General features: G+C 42.1%; 1 protein-coding gene across 1 annotated transcript in view; it reads right to left on the bottom strand.

Annotated features, from left to right (window-relative positions):
• The window catches only part of LOC109889147 (KN motif and ankyrin repeat domain-containing protein 3-like), a 48,691-nt gene extending 28,161 nt beyond the window's left edge, over window positions 1-20,530 (bottom strand). The window contains exon 1 of the mRNA XM_020480362.2: window positions 20,386-20,530. The gene's annotated coding sequence lies outside the window, so the exon portion shown is untranslated. The remainder of the gene's footprint in view (window positions 1-20,385) is intronic.
• Window positions 20,531-20,820: the final 290 nt, after the last annotated feature.

Here is a 20,820-nt window from a genome sequence, read left to right as displayed (position 1 = left end):
CCAGTTTAGGTCACCTAACAGAACAAACTCTGAAGCTAGATGGGGGGCGATCAATTCACAAATGGTGTCCAGGGCACAGCTGGGAGCTGAGGGGGGTCGGTAGCAGGCGGCAACCGTGAGAGACTTATTTCTGGAGAGAGTAATTTTCAAAATTAGTAGTTCGAACTGTTTGGGTATGGACCTGGAAAGTATGACATTACTTTGCAGGCTATCTCTGCAGTAAACTGCAACTCCTCCCCCTTTGGCAGTTCTATCTTGACGGAAGATGTTATAGTTGGGTATGGAAATCTCTGAATTTTTGGTGGCCTTCCTGAGCCAGGATTCAGACACAGCAAGGACATCAGGGTTAGCAGAGTGTGCTAAAGCAGTGAGTAAGTCAAACTTAGGGAGGAGGCTTCTGATGTTGACATGCATGAAACCAAGGCTTTTTCGATCACAGAAGTCAACAAATGAGGGTGCCTGGGGACATGCAGGGCCTGGATTTACCTCCACATCACCCGCGGAACAGAGAAGGAGTAGTATGAGGGTGCGGCTAAAGGCTATCAAAACTGGTCGCCTAGAGCGTTGGGGACAGAGAATAAGAGGAGCAGGTTTCTGGGCATGGTAGAATATATTCAGGGCATAATGCGCAGACGGGGGTATGGTGGGGTGCGGGTACAGCGGAGGTAAGCCCAGGCACTGGGTGATGATGAGAGAGGTTGTATCTCTGGACATGCTGGTAGTAATGGGTGAGGTCACCGCATGTGTGGGAGGTGGGACAAAGGAGTTATCAGGGGTATGAAGAGTGGAACTAGGGGCTCCATTGTGAACTAAAACAATGATAACTAACCTGAACAACAGTATACAAGGCATATTGACATTTGAGAGAGACATACAGCGAGGCATACAGTAATCACAGGTGTTGAATTGGGAAAGCTAGCTAAAACAGTAGGTGAGACAACAGCTAATCAGCTAGCACAACAACAGCAGGTAAAATGGCGTAGACTAGGCAACGGGGCCAACAGATAAAACAAACAAGCAGAATGGAGTACCGTGATTAATGGACAGTCCAGCGTGCATCAGCTATGTAGCCAAGAGATCAGTGTCCAGGGGGCAGCGGTGGATGGGGCAGGGAAGCTGGACTGGCGAGTGTTATCCAGGATTTTAAAAAACTAACAATGACTAAATAGCTTGTAGCTAGTTAGCTGGTTAGCTTCTGGAGGTTCTTGAGTGTGTTCTAAAAATAAATAAAAAATAATAGCGATTCCGTATCACATTGGGTGAGGCAGGTTTCCGGAAGGTATAAACAAATTAAAAGTCAAAAGAGATAGAAAGTAAATATGGGTCCGGTGGGCGTTTGGGACGCGGCGATTCAGGCGGTTAGCAGGCCTGTGCTAACAAGCTAACAGTTTGTAGGCCCGGGCTAGACAAGGTAGCAGTTAGCGGACCGGAGCTGGACAAGCTAGCAGTTAGCAGGCCGAATTAGCAAGCAGGGAGATAGCGAGGGCTAGAGAGTTAGCCTTTGGGGGACGTCGCGATGGGGTGAGTCTGTTTATTCCTCTTCATGCGGTGACATCGATAGACCGGTCGTGGGCCCGGGTATTGTAGCTCAGGAGTATGCTACGGTGGTAGCGCAGGCCGGGCTAGCTTCAAGCTAAGTGGGTGGAAACGCTAGCCAGGGGTAATCATCCGGGGTTGCGGTTTAGCTAGATAGCTAGTTGTGAAGATCCAGCGTATTTGGAAGCTTAGGTTTAGCAAAATGTTTTTAAAAGGGATAGCTATGTAAAAAACGAAAAATATGTAAAAAACGAAAAATAAACGAAATATACAGGGACACGACACGACAGGACGACTTACTGCTACGCCATCTTGGATTGACAGTGAGGAACTTCTACGTCGATGATGGTCTGACATCAGTAGCTACTACAGAAGAAGCTGTCAACATTCTAAGAAAAACACAAGCAATGTTGGCGGAGTCCAACATGAAACTACACAAGATTGCATCCAATAGCAAAACAGTTATGGAAGCCTTCCCTATGGAGGACCGTGCGAAAGACTTAAAAGATCTGGACCTAGGAGTGGACCCTCTCCCCTTTCAACGGAGTCTGGGACTTTCCTGGAACCTGGAAACAGACAGATTCTCATTCCAGGTGTCCCACAATGAGAAGCCTTTTACGCGGAGAGGCATCCTGTCCACAGTGAATAGTCTTTATGACCCCCTTGGGTTCGTGGCTCCAATAACAATGCAAGGTAAAGCCTTAATCAGAGAACTCTCTTCTGATCAGAGTGAGTGGGATGCCCCTCTTCCCACAGAAAAAGAAGAGAAATGGAAAAAGTGGAAGCAAGTTCAGTGTCTCGCTGGCACCTTTTGGAAAAGGTGGAGACAAGAGTACCTGACAACGCTGCAGAGACGTAGAAAATGGACAGCAGAAAAGCCAAATGTAAAAGTGGGAGATGTTGTCTTATTGAAAGACAGTCAGGCACACAGAAATGACTGGCCAGTCGGGCTTGTGGTAAAAACCTTTTCCAGTACTGACAAAAAGGTTAGGAAAGTAGAACTAAAAATTGTCAAGCAAGGAGCTGCTAAGGTGTTTCTGAGACCAATCTCAGAGATTGTTGTTCTTCTTTCTGAAGCATCCTAGAGACAAAAGATAAAAATAGAAAGGACATTATTTGTTTCTTGATATGTTTTATTTCATAGTGGCACAATTTCATTATGTGCTGCCATCCTGTTAGAAGGTAACAGATTATTTTATTACAATGGTTAAATTGGATTTTCATTGTGTTCAATGGTGTTATTTGCCCCCTAGTGGCGCTTTCTGGTACTTAGAAAGACGACGCAAACAGGAAGTACAGAATTTGTTTTGCACGCATAGAAGCAGCTACAAACAACGCTACGGTGCAGGTCTTTCAATGTAGTTATTTCTTGTCACGCTTCAGCCTTGGAAAAATATTTGTTTGTAAGTTCGATTCAAGCATTTAGCTAATGATGATAATCTTGTTATTGATAGAGTTGCTTACATATAAATGTTGGTTGCATTTACTCACAAATTGCAATGCCTTTAATGTATGTCATTAGCTGTATTACTTTGCTCATGCGTCATGCAAACTAATTGTAAAATATACAATACTGTAGTTTTGTTACTGTTTCTAGTGTAATATGCTTTGTTATTCTACATAGATGGTTATACATTATTAGAGTAATGAAAGGAGCCAATTACCATATGGTTAACAATTAGCTATATGGTTTGGCATCATGCCAGATGCATGGTACCTTAGCGCGTGCTTTGTATTTATGCAACTTCAAATGTTTAATGTACAGCTACAGTATGTCAGTGTGAATTGAATACTAAAGTATATTCTTTTCTGTATTTTGCAGTTTCACAACACAAACGTTTTCAATATATTCATTCAAGAAAAGTCACGCCTTGGGAGTTTTATTGAAGACTTAGTTGTTAGCTATCTGTCTAGTTTTGCATGGGAACGCAACTCAAGGGCAGAATACGTAGTATAAACCAGTATTGAAATCTTTGGTTGTTTAGCACATGGCCTCAAGTGAATCCATAAAGTGAGTGGTGAGTGTAGACAAAGAAGAGCTTTCCAGTAGGTGTACCAAAACATTCAAGGAACATTTTCTCAAAAGTGGGGTTACAAGTTTATCAAGTTTATCAAAGCAGAATTACTTTCCCATTGTTCCTCAACTGTTGTGTTCGATATATACTTTCTAGCTCTGAGTCTTTACTTTTATCCAATGTAAAAAACACAATTTCAAATTTTGCTACAGAAGACCGAATTGAGCCAATCGGTCACATATGTTCTCACATGGCTTACAAGACAGCCTGCTGGGAAAATTAAAAGTAGAGAGAATCCATTTAGCAATATTTCTGAATTCACCCCTTGTTGAAAAGCAATTTCCTACATTGGTCTGGAGTGGGGTTTTTAAAGCCTTCATAGCTAAAGTAGTATGTTATTTCTCTCACCGACCCAGAATGACAACTCTCGTAGAAAAGCTAACATCCACACCAACAAATATACAGAGTTCAGAGTTGTGGGTCACATTTCCTTAGACAACTAGACTAAGAAAGAGAGATCGACACAGGGTCAGAGCACCCTAACACACAAACACACAGATTCTGTTTCCCTATAGCCTCTGGCACATTCCACCACACTTCCCTCTCACAACTTGCTAGCATGGACCAGGCTGGGACATGTAGACCTACATGGTAGTTGTGATAACATAGAAGGATAAATTAAAAAACATCTCCAAATACATGGATTTTCTGTAATCTCTCATTGTAATTCAAGGAGAAGCTATGCACAAAATGTTGACACTGTGACAGCAAAGCCCAGCATAGCCTACATTAATATTCCACAAAGCAAGGCATTGGATTAAAATAAAACACAAAAACTGATTGCAGAGGCTAGTCTCTACAGCCCCTTCCCTTCATCTCACCAAGCCAAGCTTATCACAAGAGAATGCCATCCACTGACACTGGCCATTAGCCTGAGACTTCAAGTGGAGATTGGTCTGGGGGACTCTGGTTAGCTTCAGACATGCCTGCTGTCACTGCTTCGTTCTTCCAGCCAGAGGGAAAACCCTCTCCTTCAAACACAGGGTTCTAAGGCCATCTAGCAAAAACATTTTCCTGGCTAGGGAAAACTCTGGGCCTTAGTTATAGCCTATAACTTTACTAGGGCCAGGATTTCAATTCCCAGTCTGGTATAACTCCAAGGCCTTCTTCACAACATCCAGTCAAATTAGTCAAGGTGCTGCGCAGATTAACCAATCTCTAAATCATCTCAACTTCCAAACAACTAATTTATTTTATTTAGCCAGGATAGTCCACTCAGTAACAATTGCCACTGTTGCACACATCATCATGTTGGAAGGATTAGGTTATCTACACAGCCCCAAACTCATAACCAACCTTGTGAAAAAGCCAGGGGTAACGAGGCAGGATCGACAACACTTAGATAAACACAAAGAAACCCTTAGTCAGGTATTAGCAACCGCCAAATTCCAAGTGTCTCAGATTTGCCCCAGATGCCTGTTCCTCAGATCAGAAGAGTGTAACATAGACACGTAGCCTCCATCCCACCCACTCCCTGTCCTCAGATTAGAGGAGTGTAAAATAGACATGTAGCCGAGCCTCTATGCCACCCACTCCTTCCCTCACTCCTCCTTACTTAGTGTCATCAGCTCCCACTCAGCACAAACAGGCCCGTTCAAGATGTTTTTCCAGGTCCTGATGACAGGCACCAAATTACAACACACACACAATCAGGGGGAGAAGCCACATCCCTCTGCCTAGTGGTTAAAGTGTTGGGCCAGTAACTGAAAGGTTGCTGGATCAAATCCCCGAGCTGTAAAGGTAAAAATCTGTCGTTCTGCCCCTGAGCAAGGCAGTTAACCCACTGTTCCCCGGGCACCGAGGATGTGGATGTCGATTAATGCAGCCCCCGCACCTCTCTGATTCAGAGGGGTAGGGTTAAATGTGGAAGACACATTTCAGTTGAAGGCATTCAGTTGTACAAATGACTAGGTATCCCCCTTTGTTTCATCAACAGCAGTGAGCCACAGCCACAGCCATGTCACACACACATACACCCGCATGATGTGCCGCACACACAGACACATGCAAGCGCAACTGCCTGTTACACAATGTTCTATGTTGTTGTTGCAATCTTGTAGATCATGTCATATGATCCCATAACTGACAAAAACAAATGCCTATGGCTGTAAGTCAATGTAAAACGAATAGAAGGTTTAACTTTGTAAAACCGTCATTGGATTCGGACACACTGGACTACTCTACAAATTGAAGCCAAGCTACTATAAACTAAGCAATTGCACATATTTCCAATAGCTGTTGAGGGTTTCTATAAAGATTTGTTATCCTGTTTAACATAACGACTCTCTACCATTACCGTCATCACTGAGGTGGCTGTTTCCCCGGCATTCACCATAATTCTAACACTGAAGAATACTTTTTCAGCGCTGCTTTTCAACAGGAAGTGTTCTGGCCTAGGGCTGCTGGCTACATGGCAGGAGCCATGTTTTGGAAAAGTGACCTCATCCCGGCCACCACCTCCCTTTTCCCTCAAAAGAGAGGGTCAACAGCAAACCCGGCTGACAATAGAGAAAGCAATGCTTCTAGCTCCACAGATAGACGATAGTCACTCCAGATCAGCCCACACTTATTAACCCAGATTCGGGTCTTATTGGGCAAGGCTATTCCTTCATCCTTCCAGCCCACCCCACCACAACTACAGGCTCATCTTTACCATCAGACTACTGAACATAACAAAAGCCCCATTCAGAAGAGACACACACTCATAGGGTAGTGCCTCACTCTAATCCTTGTTTGAGTCAGTGTGGCTCAGCTCAGTACAGCTCAGCTGCTGGGATAAATCTGCAGTTTCCTGAAGGGAAGCAGGTCTGAGAACAGCACCCAGCCCACAGGGGAAACCTCCTATTGTCTCGCAGTAGGAACTCAGGGCCGCTCCAATCCTGACAGGAAACCCATCGCTAAGGCCAAAAAGCCAATTCCTGTGACACCAGAAGAAAAATCCAGGGAGAAGACAAGCAAAAACGAGGAGCTGAACAAACACACTACTTGTGTATTGCCATACAGGATTAACCCCTGTTTTACCAAAAAGGCTAACTTTTCTGTTTCCATCTACATGGGCCTGTACCCGTGTCTCACTGAGCCAAAGCCAGGCTACTGTTACTTTTCAGCTGTAATTTACATAACAATGTCTAACTGTGAACTTTAACACCTTCTCACAAAGCAACTATTTTGGTTATGAAGAGGTTGTTAATTCTGCTCTTCACAAGTTCTCACTGTCAGCCCTAGCTTTGGAAACACAATTTCCCTAGTATAAACAAAGGGGATGTACACTAGAGTAACACTGCTTTTACTGTCGAAAAGCAGCCTAAGTTTCTGAAGAACACACAGGCGTGCACACAGGAACGCAAACTAGAGGTCGACCGATTATGATTTTTCAATACCGATACCGATTATTGGAGGACCAAAAAAGCCGACACCGATCAATCGGCCGATTTGTAATAATGACAATTACAACAATACTGAATGAACACTTATTTTTACTTCATATAATACATCAATAAAATCAATTTAGCCTAAAGTAAATAATGAAACATGTTCAATTTGGTTTAAATAATGCAAAAACAAAGTGTTGGAGAAGAAAGTAAAAGTGCAATATGTGCTATGTAAGAAAGCTAACGTTTCAGTTCCTTGCTCAGAACATGCGAACATATGTCTTCAATATTCCCAGGTAAGAAGTTTTAGGATGTAGTTATTATAGGAATTATAGGACTATTTCACTCTATACCATTTGTATTTCATTAACCTTTGACTATTGGATGTTCTTATAGGCACTTTAGTATTGCCAGTGTAACAGTATAGCTTCCGTCCCTCTCCTTGCTCCTCCCTGGGCTCAAACCAGCAACACAACAACAACAGCCACCATCGAAGCAGCGTTACCCATGCAGAGCAAGGGGAACAACTACTAGAAGGCTCAGAGCGAGTGACGTTTGAAACGCTATTAGCGCCGGCTGACTAGCTAGCCATTTCACTTCGGTTACACCAGCCTCATCTCGGGAGTTGATAGGCTTGAAGTCATAAACAGTGCAATGCTTGACGCACAACGAAGAGCTACTGGCAAAACGCACAATAGTGCTGTTTGAATGAATGTTTACGCGCCTGCTTCTGCTTACCACCGCTCAGTCAGATACTTAGATACTTGTATGCTCAGTCAGATTATATGCAACGCAGGACACGCTAGATAATATCTAGTAATATCATCAACCATGTGTAGTTAACTAGTGGTTATGATTGATTGTTTTTTATAAGATAAGTTTAATGCTAGCTAGCAGCTTACCTTGGCTTACTGCATTCACATAACAGGCACTCCTTGTGGAGTGCAACGAGAGAGAGGCAGGTCGTTATTGCGTTGGACTAGTTAACTGTAAGGTTGCAAAATTGGATCCCCCGAGCTGACAAGGTGAAAATCTGTCGTTCTGCCCCTGAACAAGGCAGTTAACCCACCGTTCTTCGGCCGTCATTGAAAATAAGTGTGTGATAAATGTGTTCTTAACCGACTTGCCTAGGTAATTAAAGGTATAAAAAATTGGCGCACAAAAGTACCGATTTCCGATTGTTATGACAACTTGAAATCGGCCCTAATTAATCGGCCATTCCGATTAATCGGTCGACCTCTAACGCAAACACACATTAACGCAAATCCACTACAGCTCCTGGTCTTTTCCTGGCATCCAAGCATCCCATCGCGACACATAATGCAGAAATTAGACATGCAAATGTGTACACAGCATGAAGTGCCTTGGAAGTTCACAGAAATAACCCCCTGCCACCAGATGTTTCCCCAGGTATTTAGGGCCACATCCGTATCCGTAATTCTGTCTCGTAAATCATGCGTTGATGTCAATGAGGGATTTCGAGATACACAAACACATTGCAGTCCAAAGTTTTGCCCTTACAGCCTTAAATATGCTTCTAGACTAAAACCCAATCTTTTAACTATCAACTTGGGTATCAAACATCACATGCATCCCCCCTCCCCCACAACATTCAAGCCCCACAATGAGGCATTATGCCACTTCGGTGGTGAGGCTGTTTGCAAAAGTTTTCTGAGGTCTCCTTGTTCCTTATTCAATCTCCCATTCCCGTTCCCCCTCACTCTCCCTCCCCAAAGGGTTCAAAATGTCACAAAGTGAATTCAATCAGGCATTGGGGAAGTCCGTGGCTTTGAATGGTGTTTGGAAGGCCAAGTACAAAACCCAGTCTAACAGGACCTTGTCTTCCCACCCAGACACCATGTTGGCTCCAAGCACCACACTCAAAGTGGAGCTATTTGCATGCAGATTTTACAATGGTCTCAATGTACTGCCCAAGCTCTTTCTAAAATGGTCTGACAGTCTAGCTCCTCAGCAAGGGTCTTCATATAGGCCTTAGTGGAAAACAGAAATGGTAAGACATTCTGACATGTACTGTCTGTAATGTCACTGGGGAGAAAGTGGATCAAATTCAAATGAGTGCCATGGTTCTGCAACATCTTACTGTTCAACTTCAACCCAAGTTACTGTACTGAGATTGAATTAACTACTTTACTTTTTCAAATGGTTTATTTTCAAACTGTTATATTGTCAACTAAGAAAACTGAGAAAATTACTTGACTGGACTTGGAATGGTCCAATAAATGATGCAATAAAAACATGTCTAATGTCTAGGTCTCTGGAAACATGATCTTATTGACCCATTTGGCAAGCCTAGGAACTGCATGCAGCATAGAGGCTAAACCATTTGAGACTGAACCATTTGCCTTCTTCACAACAGTAGCAAATGAAGCCTCCAGATGTTTTATTTTCATACCTCCAGTAAAAAGACCAGATGTCAGCTAGCCGCAGTTGTCTAAAACCACACTCCAAAACCTGTTTATTAGTCAGTTATTTCCTTTACTGGTGCAAATTACACTTATTCACCAACATCTTTACTTCAAGTTTATAGAGGAGGATAGGGACAGCTGATTTCTGGGAAAACCTTCTCCAGATCCAAGACTTAACAAAAACGGCAATGCATAAGCTCTGCTCACCTCAAAGTAAAGCTGAGAATCATACTGTATATTTACTGTATATTTAACTAGGCAAGTCGATTAAAAACAAATTGTTATTTTACAATGACAGCCTACCCCGGCCAAACCCTCCCCTAACCCAGACGACACTGGGCCAATTGGGACTCCCGATCACAGGTTGTGATACAGCCCAGGATCGAACCAGGGTCTGTAGTGACACCTCTAGAACTGAGGTGCAGTGCCTTAGACCCCTGCGCCACTCAGGAGCCTTAAAATATATCCAGGCACAATCCCAAATGATCCCTTTAAGTGTTTCAAAAAGTGGCCTTGGGGAAATTGTTAGAAGCAGCTGATTGCACTTTAAGGGGGAATAAACAGCATCTCAAGGCACTAGATTCAATTAGTAAATAGGCTCTCTCCCCCAGACCTTGTTAGAGTTTACATGGGTATTTTTAGCTAATTTATTCTCACACACTGTATATCGTGTAGTAGGGACTCAATCTAATATCCAAGATAGATTCAATTTAATAATGTTTCAGTGCAATGAAAGCCCATTAAGCAGAATGCTCGAGAGGTTGACCGATTAATAGGAATGGCCAATTAATTAGGGTCGGTATTTTTGGACACCGATTTGGCCAATGTTTTTTTACACCTTTATTTAACTAGGCAAGTCAGTTAAGAACACATTCTTATGTTCAATGATGGCCTAGGAACAGTGGGTTAACTGCCTGTTCAGGGGCAGAACGACAGATTTTTACCTTGTCAGCTCCGGGATTCAATCTTGCAACCTTACAGTTAACTAGTCCAACACTCTAACCACCTGCCTCTCATTGCACTCCATGAGGAGCCTGCCTATTAAGCAAATGCAGTAAGAAGCCAAGGTAAGTTGCTAGCTAGCATTAAACTTATCATAAAAAACAATCAATCAATCAATCATAATCACTAGTTAACTAGCCTAGTGGTTAGTGCGTTGGACTAGTTACCGGAAGGTTGCAAGTTCAAACCCCCGAGCTGACAAGGTACAAATCTGTCGTTCTGCCCCTTAACAGGCAGTTAACCCACTGTTCCTAGGCCGTCATTGAAAACTGACTTGCCTAGTTAAATAAAGGTAAAATAAAATAGAAAAACACATGGTTGATGATATTACTAGTTTATCTAGCATGTCCTGTGTTGCATATAATTGATGTAACGCAGGGGGATGATTTAACAAAAGCGCATTTGTGATAAAAGCACAATTGTTGCACGACTGTACCTAACCATAAACACCCATGCCTTTCTTAAAATCAATACACAGAAGTATATATTTTTAAACCTGCATATTTAGCTAAAATAAATCCAGGTTAGCAGGCAATATTAACCAGGTAAAATTGTGTCACCTCTCTTGCGTTCATTGCAGGCAGAGTCAGGGTATATGCAACAGTTTGGGCAGCCTGGCTCATTGCGAACTAATTTGCCCGAATTTTACGTAATTATGACATAACATTGAAGGTTGTGCAATGTAACAGCAATATTTAGACTTAGGGATGCCACCCGTTAGATAAAATACCGAACAGTTCCGTATTTCACTGAAATAATAAACATTTTGTTTTCGAAATGATAGTTTCCAGATTCTACCATATTAATGACCAAAGGCTCGTATTTCTGTGTTATGTTATAATTAAGTCTATGATTTGATAGAGCAGTCTGACTGAGCGGTGGTAGGCAGCAGCAGGCTCGTAAGCATTCATTCAAACAGCACTATTGTGTGTTTGACAGCAGCTCTTCACAATGCTTCAAGCATTGCGCTGTTTATGACTTCAAGCCTGTCAACTCCCGAGATTAGGCTGGCAATACTATAGTGTGTGGTGTGTTGGTGTAACCGATGTGAAATGGCTAGCTAGTTAGCGGGGTGCGCGCTAATAGCGTTTCAAACGTCACTCGCTCTGAAACTTGGAGTAGTTGTTCCCCTTGCTCTGCAAGGGTAACGCTGCTTCGAGGGTGGCTGTTGTCGATGTGTTCCTGGTTCGAGGCCAGGAGAGGGACGGAAGCTATACTGTTACACTGGCAATACCAAAGTGCCTATAAGAACATCCAATAGTCAAGGGTATATGAAATACAAATGGTATAGAGAGAAATAGTCCTAGAAATACTATAACTACAACCTAAAACCTCTTACCTTGGAATACTGAAGTCTCATGTTAAAAGGAACCACCAGCTTTCATATGTTCTCATGTTTTGAGCAAGGAACTTAAAAGGTAGCTTTTTTACATGGCACATATTGCACGTTTACTTTCTTCTCCAACACTTTGTTTTTGCATTATTTAAACCAAATTGAACATGTTTCATTATTTATTTGAGGCTAAATAGATTTTTATTGATGTATTTTATTAAGTTAAAATAAGTGTTCATTCAGTATTGTTGTAATTGTCATTATTACAAATATATATTTTTTAAATCAGCCGATTAATCGGTATCAGCTTTTTGGTCCTCCAATAATCGGTATCGGTGTTGAAAAATCATAATCGGTCGACCTCTAGTATGCTCCTACTCATATCAATAAAATCTTCTCTCTAGGACAACCAGTCCTTTTTTTAGGATGGTGTGTCAATCTCCAAGTTGGCCAAATAAGGCCGCATTTATTGTAGCTGGGGATTTTAACAAAGCAAATTTGAAGAAAATGCTACCGAAGTTCTATCAACACATTGACTGTAGTACTCGCACTGGGAAAACACTCGGCCACTGCTATTCTCTCTTCCAGGATGCCTACAAGGCCCTTACCCGCCCTCCCTTCGGCAAATCAGATCACGACTCCATTTTGCACCTCCCTTCCTATAGGCAGAAACTCAAACAGGAAGTACCCGTGCTAAGGTCTATTCAACGCTGGTTTGAATAATCGTAATCCATTTATCAAGATTGTTTTGATCACGCAGACTGGGATATGTACCGGGTAGCCTCGGAGAATAAATTTGATGTATACACGGACACGGTGACTGAGTTCATCAGGAAGTGTAAAGGGGATGTTGATCTTGTTCCCACTGTGACTATTAAAACATATCTAAATCAGAAACCGTGGACAGATGGCAGCATTTGCGCTAAACTGAAAGCGCCGATCACCGCATTTAACCATGGCAAGGTGACTGGGAATATGGTTGAATACAAACAGTGTAGTTATTCCTTCTGTAAGGCAATCAAACAGTACAGTCCGTACAGAGACAAAGTGGAGTTGCAATTCAACGGCTCAGACACGAGATGTCCAGTTGTCGGAAGTTTACATACACTTAGGTTAATTATGTGGATATATTAAAGCAACATCTCAAGACATCAGGCAGGAAGTTAAAGCTTAGTCGCAAATGGGTCTTCCAAATGGACAATGACCCCAAGCATACTTCCAAAGTCGTGCAAAATGGCTTAAGGACAACAAAGACAAGGTATTGGAATGGCCATCACAAAGCCCTGACGTCAATCCTATAGAAAATTTGTGGGCAGAACTGAAAAAGCATGTGTCAGCAAAGAGGCCTACAAACCTGACTCAGTTACACCAACTCTGTCAGGAGGAATGTGCCCAAATTCACCTTATTGTGGGAAGCTTGTGGAAGGCTAACCGAAACTTTGACCCAAGTTAAACAATTTAAAGGCAATGCTACCAAATACTAATTGAGTGTACAGTGGGGCAAAAAAGTATTTAGTCAGCCACCAATTGTGCAAGTTCTCCCACTTATAAAGATGAGAGAGGCCTGTAATTTTCATCATAGGTACACCTCAACTATGACAGACAAAATGAGAAAAAAAATCCAGAAAATCACACTGTAGGATTTTTAATGAATTTATTTGCAAATTATGGTGGAAAACAAGTATTTGGTCAATAACAAAAGTTTATCTTAATACTTTGTTATATACCCTTTGTTGGCAATGACAGAGGTCAAACGTTTTCTGTAAGTCTTCACAAGGTTTTCACACACGGTTGCTGGTATTTTGGCCCATTCCTCCATGCAGATCTCCTCTAGAGCAGTGATGTTTTGGGGCTGTTGCTGGGCATCACGGACTTTCAACTCCCTCCAAAGATTTTCTATGGGGTTGAGATCTGGAGACTGGCTAGGCCACTCCAGGACCTTGAAATGCTTCTTACGAAGCCACTCCTTCGTTGCCCGGGTGGTGTGTTTGGGATCATTGTCATGCTGAAAGACCCAGCCACGTTTCATCTTCAATGCCCTTGCTTATGGAAGGAGGTTTTCACTCAAAATCTCACGATACATGGCCCCATTCATTCTTTCCTTTATACAGATCAGTCGTCCTGGTCCCTTTGCAGAAAAACAGCCCCAAAGCATGATGTTTCACAGTAGGAATGGTGTTCTTTGGATGCAACTCAGCATTCTTTGTCCTACAAACACAACGAGCTGAATTTTTGCCAAAAAGTTATATTTTGGTTTCATCTGACCATATGACATTCTCCCAATCTTCTTCTGGATCATCCAAATGCTCTCTAGCAAACTTCAGACGGGCCTGGACATGTACTGGCTTAAGCAGGGGGACACGTCTGGCACTGCAGGATTTGAGTCCCTGGCGGCGTAGTGTGTAACTGATGGTAGGCTTTGTTACTTTGGTCCCAGCTCTCTGCAGGTCATTCACTAGGTCCCCCCGTGTGGTTCTGGGATTTTTGCTCACAGTTCTTGTGATCATTTTGACCCCACGGGGTGAGATCCTGCGTGGAGCCCCAGATCAAGGGAGATTATCAGTGTCCTTGTATGTCTTCCATTTCCTAATAATTGCTCCCACAGTTGATTTCTTCAAACCTGCAGATTCAGTCTTCCCAGCCTGGTGCAGGTCTACAATTTTGTTTCTGGTGTCCTTTGACAGCTCTTTGGTCTTGGCCATAGTGGAGTTTGGAGTGTGACTGTTTGAGGTTGTGGACAGGTGTCTTTTATACTGATAACAAGTTCAAACAGGTGCTATTAATACAGATAACGAGTGGAGGACAGAGGAGCCTCTTAAAGAATAAGTTACAGGTCTGTGAGAGCCAGAAATCTTGCTTGTTTGTAGGTGACCAAATACTTATTTTCCACCATAATTTGCAAATAAATTCATTAAAAATCCTACAATGTGATTTTCTGGATTTTTTTTCTCATTTTGTCTGTCATAGTTGAAGTGTACCTATGATGAAAATTACAGGCCTCTCTCATTTTTTTAAGTGGGAGAACTTGCACAATTGGTGGCTGACTAAATACCTTTTTGCCCCACTGTATGTACACTTCTGACCCACTGGGAATGTGATGTGATAAATATGTGATAATGTGATAAATAATTCTGTATACTATTATTCTGACATTTCACATCCTTAAAATAAAGTGGTGATCTGAACTGACCTAAAACAGGGAATTTTTAATAGGATTAAATGTCAGGAATTGTGAAATACTGAGTTTAAATGTATTTGGCTAAGGTGTATGTAAACTTCCGACTTCAACTGTATGTGGCAGGGTCTACAGACAATCACGGATAACAAAGGGAAAACCAGCCACGTCGCGGACGACGACGTCCTGCTCCCGGACAAGCTAAACACCTTCTTCGCCAGCTTTGAGCATAACACAGTGCCATCGACGCAGCCCCGTAGCACTCACTTCTGTCATCATGAAGTGCTTTGAGAAGCCAGTTAAGGATCATATCACCTCTGCCTTACCTGACACCCTAGACCCACTTCAATTTGCTTACCGCCCCAATAGATTCACAGACTGTGCAATCGCCATTGCACTGCACACTGCCCTATCCCATCTGGACAAGAGGAATACCTATGTAAGAATACTGTTCATTAACTATAGTACCCTGCAAGCTCATCATCAAGATCGGGGCCCTGGATCTGAACCCTGCCCTGTGCAACTGGGTCCTGGACTTCCTGATGGGCCACCCCCAGGTTGTGAAGGTAGGAAACAACACATCCACTTCCCTGATCCTCAACACAGGGGCCCCACAGGGAAGTGTGCTCAGCCCCCTCCTGTACTCCCTGTTCACCCATGACTGCGTGGCCACACACACCTCCAACTCAATCATCAACTTTGCAGATGACACAACCATAGTAGGCCTGATTACTAACAATGATGAGACAGCCCACAGGGAGGAGGTGAGGGGACTGGCAGAGTGTGCCAGGAAAATAACCTCACCCTCAACATCAACAAAACAAAGGAGATGATCGTGGACTTCAGGAAAAAGCAGAGGGAGCACGCCCCTATCCACATTGACGGGACTGCAGTGGAGAAGGCATACACACCACTAACAATCTGAAATGGTCCACCCACACAAACAGTGTGGTGAAGACAACGCCACCACCCGCAACAGCAGGGCTTTCCAGAGGGTTGTGCGGTCTGCCCAATGCATCACCGGGGGCACACTGCCTGCCTTCCAGGACACATACAGCACCTGATGTCACAGGAAGAAAAAAAAGATCATCAAGGACATCAACCACCCGAGCCACGGCCTGTTCACCCCACTATCATCCAGAAGGCGAGGTCAGTACAGGTGCATCAAAGCTGGGACTGATAAACAGCTTCTATCTCAAGGCCATCAGACTGTTAAATAGCCATCACTAGCCGCCTACCATCGGATACACAACCCTGCACCTTCTTAATTCCATTATTTTCCTTTTAGATGTGTGTGTATTGTTGTGAATAGTTAGATATTACTACACTGTTGAAGCTAGGAAAAGAAGCATTTCGCTACACCCGCAATAACATCTGCTAAATACAGTTGAAGTCGGAAGTTTACATACACTTAGGTTGGAGTCATTAAAACTCATTTTTCAACCACTCCACAAATTTCTTGTTCAAAAACTATAGCAGGTCGGTTAGGAAATCTACTTTGTGCATGACACAAGTAATTTTTCCAACAATTGTTTACAGACAGATTATTTCACTTATAATTCACTTCATCACAATTCCAGTCGGTCAGAAGTTTACGTAAATCATTCTCTCTACTATTATTCTGACATTTCACATCCTTAGAATAAAGTGGTGATCCCAATTGACCTAAGACAGGGAATTTTTAATAGAATTAAATGTCAGGAATTGTGAAATACTGAGTTTAAATGTATTTGGCTAACGTGTATGCAAATTTCCGCCTTCAACTGTATGTGTTTGTGACCAATAACATTTTATTTTATTTTAATGATAACTCCTCCAATGTCAGAATCAGCCAAGTAGAGGCCTTCTTCGCAGAATATTGGAGCCATTTGCATCATCAACAATAAACAATATGGCTGCTGTAGTGAATGATATCACTCTAGTGGTGTGGGAGCTGTGCTTTGGCAAAGTGGGTGGGGTTATATCCTGCCTGTTTGTCCCTGTCCGGGGGCATCGTCGGACAGGGCCACAGTGTCTCCCGACCGCTCCTGTCTCAGCCTCCAGTATTTATGCTGCAATAGTTTGTGTCGGGGGCTAGGGTCAGTCTGTTAAAACTGGAGTATTTCTCCTGTCTCATCCAGTGTCCTGTGTGAATTTAAGTATGCTCCCTCTAATTCTCTCTTTTTTTCCTCTCTCTCTTTCTCTCAGAGGACCTGAGCCCTAGGACCATGCCTCAGGACTACATGGCCTGATGACTCCTTGCTGTCCCCAGTCCACCTGGTCATGCTGCTGCTCCAGTTTCAACTGTTCTACCTGCGGCTATGGAACCCTGACCTGTCACTGGACGCGCTACCTTGTCCCGGACCTGCTGTTTTGGACCCTCTCTCTACCACAAATGCGGTCTCTAACGCTGAATGATCAGCTTTGAAAATCCAACTGACATTTACTCCTGAGGTGCTGACTTGTTGCACCCTCTACAACCACTGTGATTATTATTACCTGACCCTGCAGGTCATCTATGAACATTTGAACATCTTGGCCATGTTCTGTTATAATCTCCACCCTGCACAGCCAGAAGAGGACTGGCCACCCCTCAGAGCCTGGTTCCTCTCTAGGTTTCTTCCTAGGGTTCTGGCCTTTCACCGTGCTTCTACATCTGCATTGCTTGCTGTTTGGGGTTTTAGGCTGGGTTTCTGTACAGCACTTTGTGACATCAGCTGATGTAAAAAGGACTTTATAAATACATTTGATTGATTCATTGATGGAGATGCAATAGAAAGACCTCTCTATGGCAGATGGAGCCAACTTAACCATGGGGATGCAGACATCAAATCCACTGAAGGCCTTGATCAAAGGAGATGATTGTACAACTAGTGTTCAGGGAACGGTCAAACCTCAAGTGGCCTTGAATGAATAAGTCAATAATCTAACTCAATCAAACAATGAACAAAACTCTCTGCAGATTGGATATTCAAGGTGAATGAAAGGTAAAGGGAACAGGCAGAGAAAAACGAAACATAGTAAATTTACTATGATGGCATCAAGGTTTTGGAATATAGACCTATATATTACAGAATATAATATATATTTTCTTGTTTTGTTAGACACTGAGAACGTCCTCAGCATCAGACGGTTTCACTACCCCCACAACACCCGTCACTACATTTATGGTGGTTCTATTTTTGAAGACAGACACTGTAAGTCATACTCAAGTGTACAGTTGCAGGAACACGACCATATCCCCCCTGTGAGCTCATCAATGTTGTTGAAAGCTTAACATGTTACCGTCCAACACACGTAATTGTTGTGATTTGCTACAATGAATCTCAAGACATATATAGCAGAACAAGACATCAGTCACTGCTCCTCGAAGGGGTTGACAACAGGCATGAGCAAGTGCTTTAGCTACTGTCAATCTGAGAAGGGCAATTTCATCTCCTATTAAAGCCTTTAAACCCACTTTTTTGTTTTTTCCCCACATTGCGTTTTGGTTAAACCTTAAATCTAACTGAATTAATACAAATGTGCCAACTGCCAACTTTTTACCATGAATATTTTCTTGGATAGGAGGATGTTCACATTGTTATGAAGCCGTTTCATATGCATACTTACTTACAACAAGAAAGGTTCAATATCACGTTTTACTACAACTTTGGGGTTGTTCAAATAGATCTCAGGAGGAAATATTGTTTTCAATAACAGTTTGAAAAGCATTGCATTGATGGTGTAAAAATGCAGAGGCAGTGAATTCATGCTTAAACATAAATAATCACACTCTAAAACTTAACATAAAACTGTTTGCCTTTTCTAAGAGACAACAGAAAAAAGGCCACTTATTTTTTTAACTATGGAGGCTACTGTCTAAGGGCACAACAAGTCAATGCAATTATCCTATGTACAATAGAGGCCTCTTGTTTGGATAGATATTTGCTGCTCAAATATGATTCATTCTGTTTTACATCCAACCTTAGCTTAGATAATTTCTTTCCCACATAACTAGTGAAATGTTTAATTATGTTTATCTGTATATTGTTTTAGAAATTATCTAGCCTGCATCAATGGTTTATGTTCCATTAAAATATAAACAAACAGATTTAGGAATGTACATCATGAACCAGTATCTTCTTGTAGATGCACAACATTTTGTCATCTTACAATTAACATCTACATTTCAAAGAAAGCCAGATGGTTCACAACATGTGAATTCACGATGAAAGCATATGGAAGTTACAAAACAATGATTTAATGAATTCGAGCTGGCAATAAGACAGTTTATAGCATAGAATCACATGACAGACAACATGGGGATGGTTAGCAGTCAAGTGGATGAATTACAGTCTGGACAAGCCATGTCTGGGGCACAACTCACCCCACAATAGGAGAATCAATTGTGATCACAACAAGCCAATTCCACGAAGCTGTGATTCATTTAGTAATCCCCATATCACAATATGATTATGTGTGTTATTATGAAGCAAGACATGACTTTCTTGTCCTCCACAGAGTGAATACAATTGACAGCACCACAGATTTTAGCCCTTTTGGGGGATGTGCAGAGAGAGGGGGGGGGGGGGGGGGCATTTCACTGACAATGGAGTATTTTCATACCATGTCATGTCTTACTGTTTGTTTGATGATGACGACTTTGTTTAGCTACAACTCCAAATATTTTTTGATTGGGGTAAAAAAAAAGTTTTTTTGACTTCGTGGGTGGATTATCTTAAATGTACTTGTCTAAATCTAATGTCACTAATCAACAGACATCCAGTCTCATGTAACACCTTTATAACGCCATTCTATGCGTTCAGTAGCCTATACATCGATGAAGTACTACTTTAACAGTTATCTTGCATGGGGTGTGTCAATTTCTCTCTCTTCTCAAGACTAAAATCACTCTAAAAATGTTTAATTAATTTGAATTAAATTCAAACAGATGTTCTTGGACTAGCCCAGTTTTGTTCAAATGGGGCTCTTTGTGGACCTGACGATACTGTCTTTATGCACACATGGGATATTAATTGTGGCTTTTTATGTGCTGTCTCTGAACAGTAAACTAAATAAATGCACAACGTTATGAACAATTTATTCTTATATCACGTTACTTGATTGGTTATACACAAATATAACCGTACAGTTTATGTTTTAAACTATGGCAGATGGTTCGCTACAGACTTTTCAGAATACAGTTGGTTACGGAACAAATGTATCGTAGGCATATGATGGGCTTCGTACGGGTCGGTAACATTCACAACTATCTGAGCACTATTTTCAATGCACTAAATAAGAAGCGCACACAATATGTTATGTAGGTCTACGTAAAAAGGAAAAGAGATAGAAATCAATCAAGGCATGGTCCATACAGTTGATAGAGCGGCAACTTTACCTGTTCCCTTTGCTTTTACGCAAATGTTGAGCCCATTTGATAGGCTATCGTTCGAGGAATATGTAGTGCATGCAATAATGTATCATTGAAATGTGTTTGTCTTACCTTTCAGACTTCCTAAGGCTTTCTTTTAACTTTCACTATAATTTCTCCGAGCATTCTTGGTAATAAAGTTAGGAAGGAAAAACATGCCACCCCTTGCGCTTTCCCACTCTTCAACAGGTTTACGAGTCAATGATAGACAGGCGAATCAACCAATCCGTGCAAGGGGATGTGTGCCCAATAGAAGTAGTAGGGGACAGAAACCGTGGAAAGTATTTTATACCTCAGTGGAAGTGACTGATGTATGATGTTATAGCCAGAATATAAATACTTTTTAATATGTTTCGAAAATTAAAACCAACTTTGCATATTTATCACAATATCTAAAAATAAGTTTGTGGCCAAAATTCTTGAGTCATGATTGAGCAAAACATTTGTCATGTTGTAGTTGGCCTAGACTAGTGCCGTTTGTCAATGGGGAAATTTTGTTGCAGTGTC

The sequence above is a fragment of the Oncorhynchus kisutch genome, linkage group LG4 (assembly GCF_002021735.2).
Source record: "Oncorhynchus kisutch isolate 150728-3 linkage group LG4, Okis_V2, whole genome shotgun sequence".
In the NCBI taxonomy this organism is placed as follows: Eukaryota; Metazoa; Chordata; class Actinopteri; order Salmoniformes; family Salmonidae; genus Oncorhynchus; species Oncorhynchus kisutch.
This window is presented reverse-complemented; position numbering and strand designations above follow the sequence as displayed.